Source organism: Oncorhynchus masou, chromosome 23, assembly GCF_036934945.1.
Source record: "Oncorhynchus masou masou isolate Uvic2021 chromosome 23, UVic_Omas_1.1, whole genome shotgun sequence".
Lineage (NCBI taxonomy): Eukaryota > Metazoa > Chordata > Actinopteri > Salmoniformes > Salmonidae > Oncorhynchus > Oncorhynchus masou.
In genome coordinates this window covers 15,348,431-15,364,036 of record NC_088234.1, presented here as the reverse complement: position 1 = coordinate 15,364,036, position 15,606 = coordinate 15,348,431, and the positions used below count along the sequence as shown (strand labels likewise).

The following is a 15,606-nucleotide window of genomic DNA, read 5'->3' as shown; positions in this document are numbered from 1 at the left end:
GACAAAACATGGCATGGTTTGTGTCCCAAATGGCATCCTATTGCCTATACAGTACACTAAATTTGACTGCACTCCTATGGGCCCTGGTCAAACGTAGTGCAGGGAATAGAGTGCCATTTGGGATGCAACTTGACGACAACTCATTCTGCTCAGAGGTTGACCAATCACAGTTTAGCCACTTGGTTAGGGGCCTGAGTTCTTCCTCACTGTGTGATCTTACCAGGAAAAACTGTGGTACCCAAGTGATAGCCAATATACTATATAACTAAGGCCCAGAGTTTTCCTCAGGTTAGGTAACATGGTCAGGAAAAGCTAATGTTTGATTGACCTTACTGTCCAGATTCTTACTTGCTTTAATACACAGAAGTCTAATGCTTTACATTTGAACTATTTTGATAGCTGGATTAATAAAAATGGACATTTAGCTGGGTATTGCCATACTTTGATTATTTGATTATTGCTTTACTAAATAACTAAACATGTTAAGTATTTGTTAAAGGGATCGATCTTTGGATAAAAATATATCTTCTAAAAATCCTTACTGTGGAACAGTTTACCTTTTTTATGTCTCATTATATATTTTTAATACTATTTTTAAGTCTAGAACTAAATTGAAAGCTATAAACAACTACAGTACAGCAACTTCGTGTGTGTGTACGAATGGAGTCCCGACTCCGGCATTGCTCATGCTAAAACTTCTATTCCATTGTTTTACTTTTTGATTGGTGTGTATTCTTAGATATTACTGCACAGTTGGAGCTAGGAACACAAGCATTTCACTACATACACAATAACCTATTAAATATGTAAATACAGTACAGCAAATTCAGGAAAGTTTTTACTTTTGTACTTCAATCTGCAGCTTTTAAATAAAGATGTTCTATCAAGTAAATGGCCCCTAAAATGTTATTCAACCCAAGTCCTAGGAAAGAAAACCACTACAGCAAAGTTGTGAAATTCACAGTGGACTTGGAGTTATATAAATGTGTCTGGACTATCATTAAATGTGAAGACTGTATATTATCAATTCTCTAGGTTTAATTATTATGTGACTAAAATAATCATGTAAACATTAACTGGGAAGTCAGGGCACCACGGAAAAATGTTTCTAATCTCCTGAATATAACTCTTCAGATATTAAAATATCTGATCAATTACTCTTAGAATTAATAAATTATTACTTTTATGTCATCAGTTCTCATTACTGAACGTCGCAAACCCTTGAATATCTGCATGAACCCAAGTTTCCATAATGAATCAGCAATAAACAACTTGGCTTAATTCTTTATTTACTAACTAATTTTTTTAATATTTTTTTTATTTTACTAGGCAAGTCAGTTAAGAACAAATTCTTATTTTCAATGACGGCCTAGGAACAGTGGGTTAACTGCCTGTACAGGGGCAGAACGACAGATTTTGTACCTTGTCAGCTCGGGGATTTGAACTTGCAACCTTTCGGTTACTAGTCCAATGCTCTAACCACTAGGGTACACTGCCGCCCCAATCACAGAAATGCATAACAAACAGTAGAATTTGGTTACCAACACTGATTGAAAGTCCCTAGTGGGTTAAGCTGAAATGACTGCTTAGTTGACAAAGGAAAGGGGTGGGGATAATTATAATCATTGAAATTCTAATCCTTTGCAATGAATGGCCGCACATTCAATGTATATATTTATGCCTGTATGTCGGTCTTCTCTGTTGGAATACTCGATCGTCCTGCAGAGTTCATCAGTCTCTAGTTAACGTTCCCAGAAGTCACATTGTCATTTGTGGTTGTAGGTGGTTAGAATGTATACTTCAGAGCAACGTTCGGAAATGTTCTCATAGAGTAGATGCTTCAATGTTTGTCGGTATTCTTGTCCTACATATTTTCACAAATGGCTTAATATTTAATCACACGTTTCACACATTTTGATTTCCCAGCAGGGAAATTTACACAATAAGAGACAGGGTTATGTGTGTTTCCTGTCCTCCATGAAACACACTCTACATTACTTTCCCTTAAATGTTCCCGGACCATTCCCACATTCTCAAAAATAGAATATTTAGTTCTCCATTTTGGGGATTAGGAGAAGCTCTTTGTTCTGGTAGACTCCCTCCCTCAATACTGCATGGCAGTATTACAGTGGTTCCTCCTTGTGAGCTTACACCGTTGGGGACTTAGAGGTAACCAGCTTCATTGCTCCAGACCACCACAAGGGGGAGTTAGAGCACTCATGCATTTTGGTTCCAAGTGGTTCCATTGAGTTTGAAGTGAGCCACTCGTCCATGGTGACTTTCTTCAGCAAAGATGGCTGACAAAACATTAAGGTGGAAGCAAATGTAAGTAATTATAACGTCATGAGTCAAGCAAAAAATATAGAACTGAGGAAAATGTTAGTTAATGTAGAGACAAACGATTGACAAAAAATATGCTCAAAGATAATTTGTGAAAATCGCTATTTATCAAGATAGCTAGCTGGCTAAATGTTAGCTAGTCAGTTATCTGGGGTTATTTAATGTTTTAGGAACTCCTGAGAACTAGCAAACCAGGCTTGTCATCTTGGGAAACAGCGAATGTAAAGAATCTAGCTTGCTAAAGCATTTACAGCAACATGAATGGCCTTGCCGTGCAATGCAGCTGAAGTAACATAGCTAAATATTTACTTGCAAATTGTGTAGTGGAGGATAAAAATAACTCTATGCCTATGGATGTGTTGCTAGCTACAGTATGAAGCCAATCTGTTTATGGACCCTAAAACCTTAGTATGGTATGAATATTAGTTCAGAACCTATGAACCTCTGCTATCATAGTTGTTGTATCGGGCTTCAAGTCTGAATGGCATTAATGAAGCCTATTGATAGACTAACTTTATTGTGCCAAGGATGCAAGTCCTATAGACATGTACTGAAGTCATTACCACGCATGAGATCCCCACATTGTAGCCTGTACATTGATTATATTCACTGATCATGTACTCCTCATTGGTAAATAAAGGTGGTTCAGGTATGAATCTGAGACACAATTTTTCAGTCATCCAATACCAGGTTTATCAAACTCCATTCTTTGAATGATCCTGTGTCTGCATGTATGTATTACAACTATACACTTAAACAATGTTTACCGCTCCTGGGACATCAATGGTTACATATTGTAACTATGCGGTAGACTTGAAACATGATTTAAGGCTGATTTGTAATTCATATGCATATCTAACTCCCTTCATCTGCATTAATCTGAGGACGCAGGATAGTATTCGAATGAGATGCTCAACTTCAACCTGTGGAGAATGTGAAACGCTTTATTGAAAGAAGTTCATTATCTAGGTGTTATAAATAATACATGCATTATAATTGATAATTGTAATATATTACAAGTTAAATCTGTACTTCAATGCACATATGGTGTGCATTATAAAATGAGGAAGATGTATGAACGGTGAGAGCGGTATAGAAGGGAAAGAGGTAAGAACAGAAAATGACAATTTATGATTACAGTGCTACCCTAATATTCTCTGTTCATCACAATTACAATGTCTCTAGCAGTGTCTCCTAACCTTTGGGCCAACTGGGGGTCCAAGGCTGGTTATCTTAAGATCGGGTGAGGTGGTGATGACAGGACTGGCTTCCTCTCTCACATCAAAACATACCAGCAGACGAGAGATGGATGGATAGAGAGAGAGCTTGATTAAGCCTTGTGTTTTTTTACTCTAACACGGTCAGTCATAATTATCAGGAGGTGAAATGCAAAACTGACCCTGGATAATTAACTCTGGGACTACTACATCTCTATCTGTATTTCAATGTAAAGCGTCATTTTAACACTTCCTGTTGACCCGAACAAGTGACCTCTCACCTATGATCATGCTGTGCCCTCTGTGTCAGCCAGTTCAGACGCGGGAGGAGTTAACCAACACCGCTGATATAACCTAGAGGATTTAGGGAGAAGGGGGATAGGGATGAAGTGAAGGAGAGAGAGAGTGTGTGTGGTGTCTCACCTGGTGTCCACGGAGTACTTTATGCTGAAAAACAGACAGGTGTCATTATTAGACATAAATACCACTTGAAGCTTGATGATGACTTGATCATTTGAATCAGCTGTGTAGTTCTAAGGCAAAAACAAATGTGCACAGGTGTTTGGAGCATTTTGATATGCCACAGCTGGTGAGGTGTCAGGTTCACCTCTCACTTAAAGGGTGATTATTCCAACTCTCTGTGAAATGCTGCAGATCTGCCCGCAGATGAGGTAGGAACACATATCCCACACAGAAAACGTGGAAAGAATTTGACAGGTAAAGGTATCCTTATTCCTCCAAACTGCATGTTAGACAGGTTCCATGTACAAGACAGGTAGAGAGAAAAAGAACAGTTTAATTACCTCTGGTTATGGACACTTTTGCCAACAAAGCTTCCATGGCCTGTTTCTGCGACAGTGAACATCTGGCATTATCTAAATTTTTGACCCCTTGATCAGCTCACACTCTGAAAGTAAGCTATTTTATTTTTTTGTAGTTATGAAAACAATAACTGAGATTGTGATAATCTAAAGCAGCAGATGTCATATTCAGGATACGTCAACACAGCACAGAAAGCTTAACACCAGACTGGTATTGTGGTTGTTCATTAGGTGATTGGAAATATGCTGTATGTATACAAAATAATGTACTTACAACTGGTATCTTGAAAAAGAGCATTGGAATTAAAAGTGAAATGATTAACCTTCATTATTTATGTATTACCAGTTGAGGAACTTCTCCAATTTCATACATCGAACATTTGTCTATGAATAAAAAAGTTAACTTCTTAGATTTTTTGAAAACATACGTCTTAGTACCTTATCAGTATCAATTTATGATTTGTATCAATGTGGATTGAGAGACGGGAGCAGGAACAGAGTATTTTTGCCGAGCAATGCAACGAAGCTGGCAATGATAGCTGCACCATCTACACTCTGCAAAGACTCTTAGCCATTGTACACGATGGCCCATTGCTCAGACATATTTGACCATTATAAAGCCCGCATGGGGCGTCCTTGCCTTACTAACTCTTCATCTGACATCAGAATAGCATTCCCTGACAGACATAGTGATCTTTCATCCTTCTTTAAACAAAGCTAACCGTTACACTGTCATGAAATATGACTACATATCGACTATGAAGCAAATAGGACATGGCCTGCGTATGAGTTGCTGTAAAAGAAAGTTTGATTAATTCAATTGAAAATGGCGAGAACAGGCATTCATAGCTAAATGCTTTTGGTTAGCTTGAGAATAAAAATTGCTCCTATGATTTATCATTCTACGGTGTATGTAATATAGGAGAATGTTATGAACCTACACTGAATCGTAGGAGCTATGTAAAAGTTGGACGGAAGAACGCCCAGGCCCAGCATCACACAGTCCTTCTTCGTAGGTGTCCGCTATGACTTCATAAATGTCGGAAAAAAAGTTGCTTTCAGAACAATTATTTTTTTTTAAATTGAAAATTAAAGTTTTGTTCTCGACAAAAAAAACACAAACCTCCATAGCGTATTACAATTTGACGTTCACATTTTAGTAACTTAGCAGATGCTCTTACCCAACAATTAGAGTTAAGTAACTTGCTCAAGGGCACATTGACAGATGGTTCACCTAGTCGGCTCGGGGATTCAAACCAGCTTTCGGATACTAGCCCAACCCTCTTAACTGCTACGCTACCCGCCATCCCGGTATGTCTATTCTATGTGTTACTAATTGTTGTGTTGAGTGTATGTATCTTCTAAATGTTAATCAATGAAAAAGTGACCTAGGACTGTGGGCAAAGAATGGTAAAAGCCATGGCCTAATAAAGGGTTAATCTTGTTCCCCTTTCTGCACAGTGGTCGTGGAAGTATGAATTGGTGAAGAGGTGGAGGGAGTGGGGCTGTTGGGGGCAACAGTGTCAGTGTTGGTCAGAGCAGTCACTGTCTACAGTGGTTCTCTACAGCAGCTGCCCTTCTGGTGAGTGTTCCCATATCTCTATTTTTCTCTGTCTGTCTCTCTCTGCACGTTTTCTCTATACCTTAACTGCTTTAGAAAGAATACACTAAAGGTGTAGGGGATTCTATAATGTATTTTTGATTGTGTTTGTATTCCACCAGGACCGATGGGAAAGAGTTTAATATCGTTGCTAATGTGAGGCTTGATCTCAGCTTTTTGCTTTTGTACTAAGCTGTTGAAACATCTTGATTGTGTACTACAGGCGGATTGGAGGATGCAGATGAAAACAAACCATTTGTAAATATCTGAGACTTAAATGGCTTGACAAGATCCAGAAAGTCTCTTTGTGGTTATAATAATAACAATCTATTTTTCCCCGAGAAGTTAACACTCATTCACTTATGTAAAACCATTGGATTGATATACCGGTACCAGTCATCTTTCAAATCCATGAAGAGAAGTGCACACGTCTGGAAGAAGAAGAGCTCATACGGATGCACCCAAGTTGTTTATGACACAGAACAGAGCAGATATATGAATAGCCAACCTTCTATCCATGGTGTGCATTCCAAATGGCACCATATTCCCTTTATAGTGCACTACTTTTGACCAGAGCCACGTGGGCACTAGTCAAAAGTAGTGCACTGCATAGGGTATTATGGTTCCATTTGGAACGTAGTCCATGTGTTCATAAATGCTTGTTGCCCAAATTCCAAAGCGGGTGGGCCAGAGCAGGTGGGTTTTAACATGCTGACAACCTGCTTTCCAAATCAAACAACTCTTACCTAGTCTATTTAACATGGGGGGATAATTCAAGTAATGAATGCCCACACGCTTATCAACAGATCTCGCTTGGCTCGTCATCAGAAGTGGCGAGGACCACATTTGTTGTTAGTGTTATAATAGTAATTCTTCAAGAAACACTAGAAATTAATATCCAATATCCTGGTTCGAGAAGTAGATTTTGGAGACGATAGTAACATCCATCCATACTTCCTGGAGACCTTTTTGTTTTAAAATACACCTGATGTTACTGCATCTCACAGGTCAGATATCACAGGTTGGACAACGTTCCCAATGTCAATATGTCACAGAACACTGCATTGTAAAGTGTGACAGTGCATGGTGTTCCTTGCCAGCAATGGCTTACCTTGCAGGAAATAATGGAAATCTGGCGGAGGAGCAGGTCCATTGTTCCATCTGTCTGGACGTGTTCACCAACCCTGTCTCCATCCCCTGTGGACATAACTTCTGCCGCTGCTGCATCCTAGACTACTGGAAGACCACCGCCCTGTTCCAATGCCCCATGTGCAAGAAGACCTTCTTCAAGAGGCCCGACATTAGTATCAACACCGTCCTGAGGGAAATTGCAGAGCAATTCAAGGACATCAGGGTTATTAATGCAGAGCGTCTCCAACAGCAGGAGCTGAAAGAGGAACGTGAGCTACAAAAGAAGATGGAGGAACAGAGAAAGGAGCAGGAGGAGAAAAAGATGGAGCAGGAAACTGAGAATGAACAGCAGGATCTGGTTCAAAAGCAGCAGAAACTTCTTCAGGAGCTGAGGCTGAATCAAAAGATGCAGAAGCTACAGCTGCAGCGAACGACCAGCCAGGAACCAGAGGAATTAATGGATTCAAAACCAGAGGAAAAGCCAAAGACACCACCAGCCCTTGCTCTGCCATCTCCACCCCACACTCCCTGGGGTGTGGTTTCTTGTGATGTCTGCATGGGTGATCGCATGAAGGCTGTCAAGTCCTGCCTGGTGATATACGATTCTTATTAGATTTGTTTGTTGTGTTTTGGATAATATATAATTTATACATTTTTTGTCTGTTATATTTTGATGATGAAAATTATTCAAGTTGATGTTTGTTCTGAAAAGTGCTTAACAATTGTAATAATTTATTTGGATTATTATTATGAATTATTCGTAGGTGTGTCTGACCTCGTACTGCGAGGAACACATGAAGAACCACAACACCCGCTTCACTAAGCACAAGCTGATTGAGCCTGTGGCTAACCTGGAAGATAGAATGTGTCCGAAGCATGAGAGGCTCCTGGAGCTCTTCTGTAAGAAGGACCAGACGTGTGTGTGTGTGTGTGTGCTGTGCATCGAGACAGACCACAGAGCCCACTATTCTGTCCCTGTGGAGAGGTAGTGGTCTGACAAAAAGGTGAGAGGAAACCCCCTAGACTTGAGGTTAAATCCAAACATCCAATTTTCTCTTAGTCATGCATTGATGTCAGTGAGAGACTTAAAGTTAGGATTTGCCCCATACTGTGCAAACACTATACTGTATATGAACGTGTTGAGAATGAATTGAATTGGTTTATAATTTTCGAAGACATAGCAACTCTTCTGATGTCAAGGCCTGATGCACATAGCATGGAAAGCAAAAGAGTATAGTCTAAACCTGATGTTGCATCACATTATGGCCAGAAGATGTCAGACATTTATAGTCCACTACTAATAAAACTGACATACAGTGATGTCCATTGTGCTTGTGAAAGTAACTTTCAGAAGAGATCAAGTGTATTTGTTAAATACCAACAAAACACTACAATTTGTGAGGCCCTCGATTTTATTGGAAGAGAATATGTTGCCTACCCTGAATTCCAGTCTGCTTGCGCTATCATGCCAAGTCCTTGTTGGTCATTGTCAACATGTTGTATAAGCAGATCTGGGACCAGGCTATAGACTGCCTGCTGTAAGATGCATTATCTCTCACCTCCGTTTTCCACATCAGGCTCAGGTGAAGAAGACAGAGATTGCTGTACAGCAGATGATCCAGGACAGACTGAAGAAGGTAGAGGAGATCAAACACTCAGTGGAACTGAATAAAGTGAGTTATTTGGCTGCTAGCAAAATGGTACCCTATTCCCTACTACTTTTAACAATACGGGCCCTGGTTAAAAGGTACCCTGTTCTGTACATAGTGCAGTGACACCCTAGACCCACTTCAATTTGCGTACTACCCCAATAGATCCACACATTATGCAATTTCCATTGCACTGCACACTGCCCTATTCCATCTGGACAAGAGGAATACATGTGTAAGAATGCTGTTCATTGAATATAGCTCAGCCTTCAACATCATAGTACCCTCCAAGCTCATCATTAAGCTTGGGGCCCTGGGTCTCAAGCCTGCCCTGTGCAACTGGGTCCAGGACTTCGACAGGCCGCCAGGTGGTGAAGGTAGGAAACAACACCTCAACTACGCTGATCCTCAAACCAGTGTCCCCACAAGGTTGTGTGTTCAGCCCCCTCCTGTATTCCCTGTTCACCCATGACTGCTTGGCCACGCACATCTCAAACTCAATCATCACGTTTGCAAACAACACAACAGTAGTAGGCCTGATTAACAACCATGATAAAACAGCCTACAGAGAGGAAGTGAGGGCCCTGTATTAGTAGTGCCAGGAAAAAAACCTCTCCCTCAACGTCAATAAAACGAAGGAGCTGTTCAAGTTTCTCGGCGTACACATCACTGACAATCTGAAATGGTCCACCCACACAGTCAGTGTGGTGAAGAAGCCGCAACAGCGCCTCTTCAACCTCAGGAGGCTGAAGAAATATGGGTTGGCCCCTAGGACCCTCAAAAACATTCACAGATGTACATTTGAGATCATCCTGTCAGGCTGTATCACAGCCTGCTACTGCAACTTCTCCGGCCGCAACCACAGGTCTCTCCAGAGGGTGTTGTAGTCTACTCAATGCATCACCGGGGGCACACTGCCTGCCCTCCAAGATACCTGCGGCACCCAATGTACAGGAAGGCCAAAAAGATTATCAAGGACGTCAACCACCCGAGCCACGGCCACTCACCCCGCTATCATCCAGAAGGCGATGTCAGTACAGGTGCATCGATGCTGGAACCGAGAGACTGAAAAACAGCTTCTATCTTAAGGCCATCAGACTGCTAATATCACTAGCCGGCTACCACCCGGTTACTCAACCACGCACCTTAGAGGCTGCTGCCCTACATACATAGAATCGTTGGTCACTTTAAATGGAACACTAGTCACTTTAATAATGTTTACATACTGTTTTACTCATTTAATATGTATAGGCTGTACTCTACTGTATTTTCATTCCATTCTTTTACTTTTAGATGTGTGTGTATTGTTGTGAATTGTTAGATACTACTGCACTGTTGGAACTAGGAACACAAGCATTTCGCTACACCCGCAATATTGTCTGCTAAATGTTTATTTCACCAATAAAATGATTTTTATTTTAAGGTAACACTATGGTGTCCTGTCTCTTTAATAATACAAGAAGGTCCCAGGGCCTCATAGGGGATCTGGAGCGGGAGATCACGGAGCTACAGAGGAGGAATAAAGACCTGGAACACCTCTCATGCACAGAAGACCACATCCACTTCCTACAGGTTGGAATTATTTCATACATTCCTTTCATTGCCAATGCATAGCAGAATATATTTGCGTGGTACCCAAGCATCATCAGAATGTCCACTCATTTTAGAGTCTAGATACTGTAGAAATATGGCACACAAACATATTGCATAGGTAGACTGACTCACCGTTTTTTTTTCATATCTCTCGGTGTAGATTTTCCCAGCCCTGTGCAGCCCTCCAGCCACTAAGGACTGGTCTGGGACCAGGGTTCACTCTGAAGCATGTGTTGGGATCATCAGAAGAGCAGTGTCAGAACTGGAAGAAACACTGGCTAAAGAAATTGAGAAACTGGTGGACACTGGTAGGTTTCTGATTCCGCTGTACATGAGGTCCACACCTTTAGGGGCGGGTTCCAGGACACAGTCTCACCTTAAAATTTAAATAATTTTCAATGGTGATTTCCCAATTGATTGTGCTTTTCGGTCCAGAAATAGGCTTAATCTGTGTCAAGGAAACATTACCCCCAATGTTCTATATAGCAAATTATACATTGATATTGATTATTTCTTTATTTTACAGAGCTGAAGAGAATTCCAAAATACTCAGGTGAACATTTTTATTTTCCCTCTGATCCATAGATGTACCTGTGAAATTATCCACAATTCTAGTCCTTAAGTCACAAGCAATATTGTAACTGGTACAATTGAAGCTGTTGATAGAAGTTTTCTGTAGATGCAGACCGAGGATCAGTTTACCTTCTCCGACGAGTGGTGCACGGTCAGCCGATTGTTCACCTGCACCTGCCTGAAATTGCTAGTAACCCATCCGTGACTATATGTGATAAAGTGAAAATCAAAGGCCCACACCCGACCCTAACCCACTAATATAGAAAATGCACTAGGCTACAGTCAGATCTCAGAATGATTTAACCTGTGGAGCAGGATTTTGTTATTGTCTACATTTCTGCTTATGATTTTAGGATATTTTGGTAGGCTATTTGTTAGTCAACTTGTCTATAATCAGATGCAGTTTTTTTGCCATTATAAATTATATTGCGGGGGGGCCCCCAAGTGTGGTAAACACTGTTCTAGTAGACTAAATAAACCCTTGCTCACCAGAATAATGTAATAAATCAAAAGAACAAATGCTTTCTCTGTCATCTCTGCTTCTTTCGCGGAGCAAAGGCATTTAGGGACCGGGGAGGAAATTCAAAAAACTAAAATCAAAATGTTTTCTGTCAAATGTCCATATGAATTCAGTTTGACCGGTTGTAAGGAAATAGATTATTTTATGTGGTTGAAAAATGTTTTGTTTTTAAATGGATGAGGTTAAAGACAGTATCTAGCGGCATTTGCATTATCTCAAGAAACTGAAGAAAATAAATAAATTATATTTCTCCACTTCTGTTCTTTGAAAGAAATGCTTAATTCTGCAGGAGTTAATATTTTAATATTAAGGCCATGTGAGAGCTTAGACATAGTCAGTGTACTAATTTCAGTTTCCAATTAAACATCTGAAGAGTAGACTACAGTTCCCTCAATAGGTCTATTTGAAATGTCTGTGGATTTTGTATAGCACCTCATAATCACACAGTAGGATTCTGCAATAACGAGGTGGGGTGTTAGCCTACTTATGCGCAGCCATTTCAGTGTGCTCTGGGTGTCGAGCGAGTGCCAACTCCTTCCACTCCAAACACAGAAGTTTGAGTTGACTACAAACATCTTGGAGTTGTTTACCCGTAGTCGGACTCGACAACAGTTGCTATCCATTGGACCGCTGCGGTTAATGGCCCAAAGTTCTGGGGCAGGGCATAGCAAAGGGTCAACTGAAGCTGTGGGTAGAAGCAGATCTATTATCAGTTTACCTTGCCTGGAAAACTAAGCTCAACCATTAGGGGAGTTACACAAAACTGACCTAAGAACAGTGGGCAGGTGCAATTGCATCCTATTCCTATATATTCCACACATCCCTAACACCTTTACCAGGTCTCTCCTGAAAAATGTATATTGAGACTAACCGTTGTTTTTACAGTACTTTCAATGTAATTTCATTGCATTACATACTGTAGCTCACACATTTCTCCTCCCCATTCTCAGTCGACCTGACACTTGACCCGGACACAGCCAATCCGTGGCTCCAGCTCTCAGAGGACGGTCGAAAGGTACGACACCTCGGAGCGTGGCAGGACCTTCCGGACGTCCCAGAGCGTTTTGATACCGTGGTCATCGTCCTGGGCTGCAAGGGCTTCAGCACCGGGCGGCACTACTAGGAGGTTCAGGTGGGAGACAAAGATGACTGGTACCTAGGCGTGGCCAAGGCGTCGGTCAACAGGAAGGGCCGGATCGCCATCAGCTCCTCCCAGGGCTACTGGGCGCTGGCCATGAAGAAAGGTCTGGAGAATAAGGCCTTCACGACCCCGCCGTTACCGCTGACCCTTGACCCCAAGCCGAAGAGGGTCGGGGTGTACGTGGACTGTGAAGAGGGCCAAATGTCATTTTACAATGTGAGGGAGAGGAGTCATATCTATACGTTCATGGAGGACAGCTTTAAGGAAAAGTTGTTTCCCTTTTATTTGTACTGTTGTGATAAACAGTCGGATACCGTGGTAATCTGTCCGGCCAAGGAGAAGACTCAGATGAAGCAATGCTGAGAAAGACTGCAACTCTGAAAGACTGGAACTCTGAAAGACTACAATTCTGTGTGCAGAAAATACATGTACAAATGATCTTGGTAGGGAAACCATGTTCTAATTACAGTGGGGCAAAAAAGTATTTAGTCAGCCACCAATTGTGCTCCCACTTAAAAAGATGAGGCCTGTAATTTTCATCATATGTAAACTTCATCTATGACAGACAAAATGAGAAAGAAAATCTAGAAAATCACATTGTAGGATTTTTAATGAATTTATTTGCAAATTATGGTGGAAAATAAGTATTTTGACTGTCATACTTTTTTGCCCGTGTGTGTGTATATAAATACAGTGCATTTAGACATTTTGTTACGTTACAGCTTTATTTCAAAATGGTTAAATGTTTTTCCCCTCATCAATCTACACATCAATCTAGCCTTTCATGACAACCCCCCCCCCCCAATAAATTGAAAATGTTACAAATCTATTAAAGATAAAAAACGCTGAAATATCACATTTTCATAAGTATTCCGACTGTTACTCAATACTTTGAAGCACTTTTGCAGCGATTACAGCCTCAAGTCTTCTTAATTATTACGCCTCAAGCTTGTGTAACGGATGTGAAACGGCTAGCTTAGTTAGCGGTGCGCGCTAAATAGCGTTTAGATCGGTTACGTCACTTGCTCTGAGACCTTGAAGTAGTAGTTCCCCTTGCTCTGCAAGGCCGTGGCTTTTGTGGAGCGATGGGTAACGATGCTTTGTGGGTGACTGTTGTTGATGTGTGCAGAAGGTCCCTGGTTCACGCCTGGGTATGGGTGAGGGGACGGTTTAAAATTATACTGTTACACTTGGCACACCTGTATTTGGGGAGTTTCTCCCATTCTTCTCTGCAGATCATCTCAAGCTCTGTCAGATTGGATGGGGAGCGTTGCCGCACAGCTATTTTCAGGTCTCTCCAGAGATGTTAGATTGGGTTCAAGTCCGGGCTCTGGCTGGGCCACTCAAGGACACGGGGAGACTTGTCCTGAAGCCACTCCTGCATTATCATTGGCTGTGGACTTAGGGTTGATGTCCCTTTGGAAGGTTAACCTTTGCCCCAGTCGGAGGTCATGAGCGCTCTGAACCATGTTTTCATCACAGATCTCTCTGTACTTTGCTCCATTCATCTTTCCCTCAATCCTCCCAGTCCCTGCTGCTGAAACACAATATTGGTTTCATCAGACCAGAGAATCTTGTTTCTCATAATCTGAGAGCCTTTATGTGCCTTTTGGCAAACTCCAATGAGGCTTTCATGTGCCTTTTACAGAGGATTGGCTTCTGTCTGGCCACTCTACCATAAAAGCCTAATTGGTGGAGTGCTGCAGAGATGGTTGTCCTTCTGGAAGATTCTCCCATCTCCACAGAGAAACTGGAGCTCTGTCAGTGACCACTGGGTTCTTGGTCACCTCCTTGACCAAGGCCCTTCTCCCTCGATTGCTCAGTTTGGCCGTGTGGCCAGCTCTCGGAAGAGTCTTGGTGGTTCCAAACTTCTTCCATTTAAGAATGATGGAGACCACTGTGTTCTTGGGGACCTACAATGCTGCAAAAATGTTTTGGTACCCTTCCCCAGGTCTGTGCTTTGACACAATCCTGCCTCGGACCTCACAACTTTTTGGTTTTTGATTTGACATGCGCTGTCAACTGTGGGACCTTTATATAGACAGGCCTGTGCCTTTCCAAATCATGTCCAATTCATTGAATTTACCCCAGCTGGACTCCAATCACGTTGTAGAAACATCTCAAGGATGATCAATGGAAACAGGATGCACCTGACCTCAATTGCGAGTCCCATAGCAATGAGTCTGAATACTTATGTAAAGGTATTTCTGTTCTTTATTTTTAATACATTTGCAAAAATGTCTAAAAACCTGTTTTGCTTTGACATTATGGGGTATTGTGTGTAGATTGAGAACAAAAAAAATATACCCTTTAATTATTTTTATTTTTTTTTTACATTTTAGACTAAGGCTGTAACGTAATATGTGGAAAAGGGGAAGGCGTCTGAGTACTTTCCGAATGCGCTGTAGACTCTTAGGGGTAGCTCAAAGTGCCCTGGGTGTGACTGCCAGACGTCAATATATTTTTACGATTTTACGAGGGGCTCACATTTAATATTTGTTTCATGGTGATAACAATGGTATTTATTTTGGTGGTGTCCAGCCCCCCCCTATCCCCCATGTCAGTTGAACCTTGTTGAGAAAGACTGCAGCGATGACGAACAACTCTGAAAGACTACAATTCTTTGAGCAGAAAATACCTTTATAGAACAAGAAGGCCTGCACACTGTTAACGCTCCCAATTCAACGATTTATTGACAACGTTTCTCACATCCCAGAAAATAACTTAAAATACAATCTTGGTAGGAAAAGTGGTTGTTTTTTTTTCTTTGTTTTTTTATAGCATATTTCCTGTTCGTGAAAGTCTAGATTAAATATCTGAAAGAAGATGAATCTAACAGACATTGGTTTCATCCCAGGTCCTTGAATGTATCTGAGGATGCCAGTACTGTTCTCTAACTTGCACTTTAGCACCTATTTACATATTCAACTTACATTGTGAAAAAAATATGAATGATTTTCAACAATAAATGTATTTTTGTCTTTGGTCCATGTCTTGTGAGATTTTGAAAAGTTTGAACAC

At 41.1% G+C, this 15,606-nt stretch overlaps 1 pseudogene; it reads left to right on the top strand.

The window, feature by feature from the left end:
- Positions 1 to 6,943: 6,943 nt before the first annotated feature.
- Positions 6,944 to 15,505, top strand: LOC135511255 (nuclear factor 7, brain-like; annotated as a pseudogene).
- Positions 15,506 to 15,606: the final 101 nt, after the last annotated feature.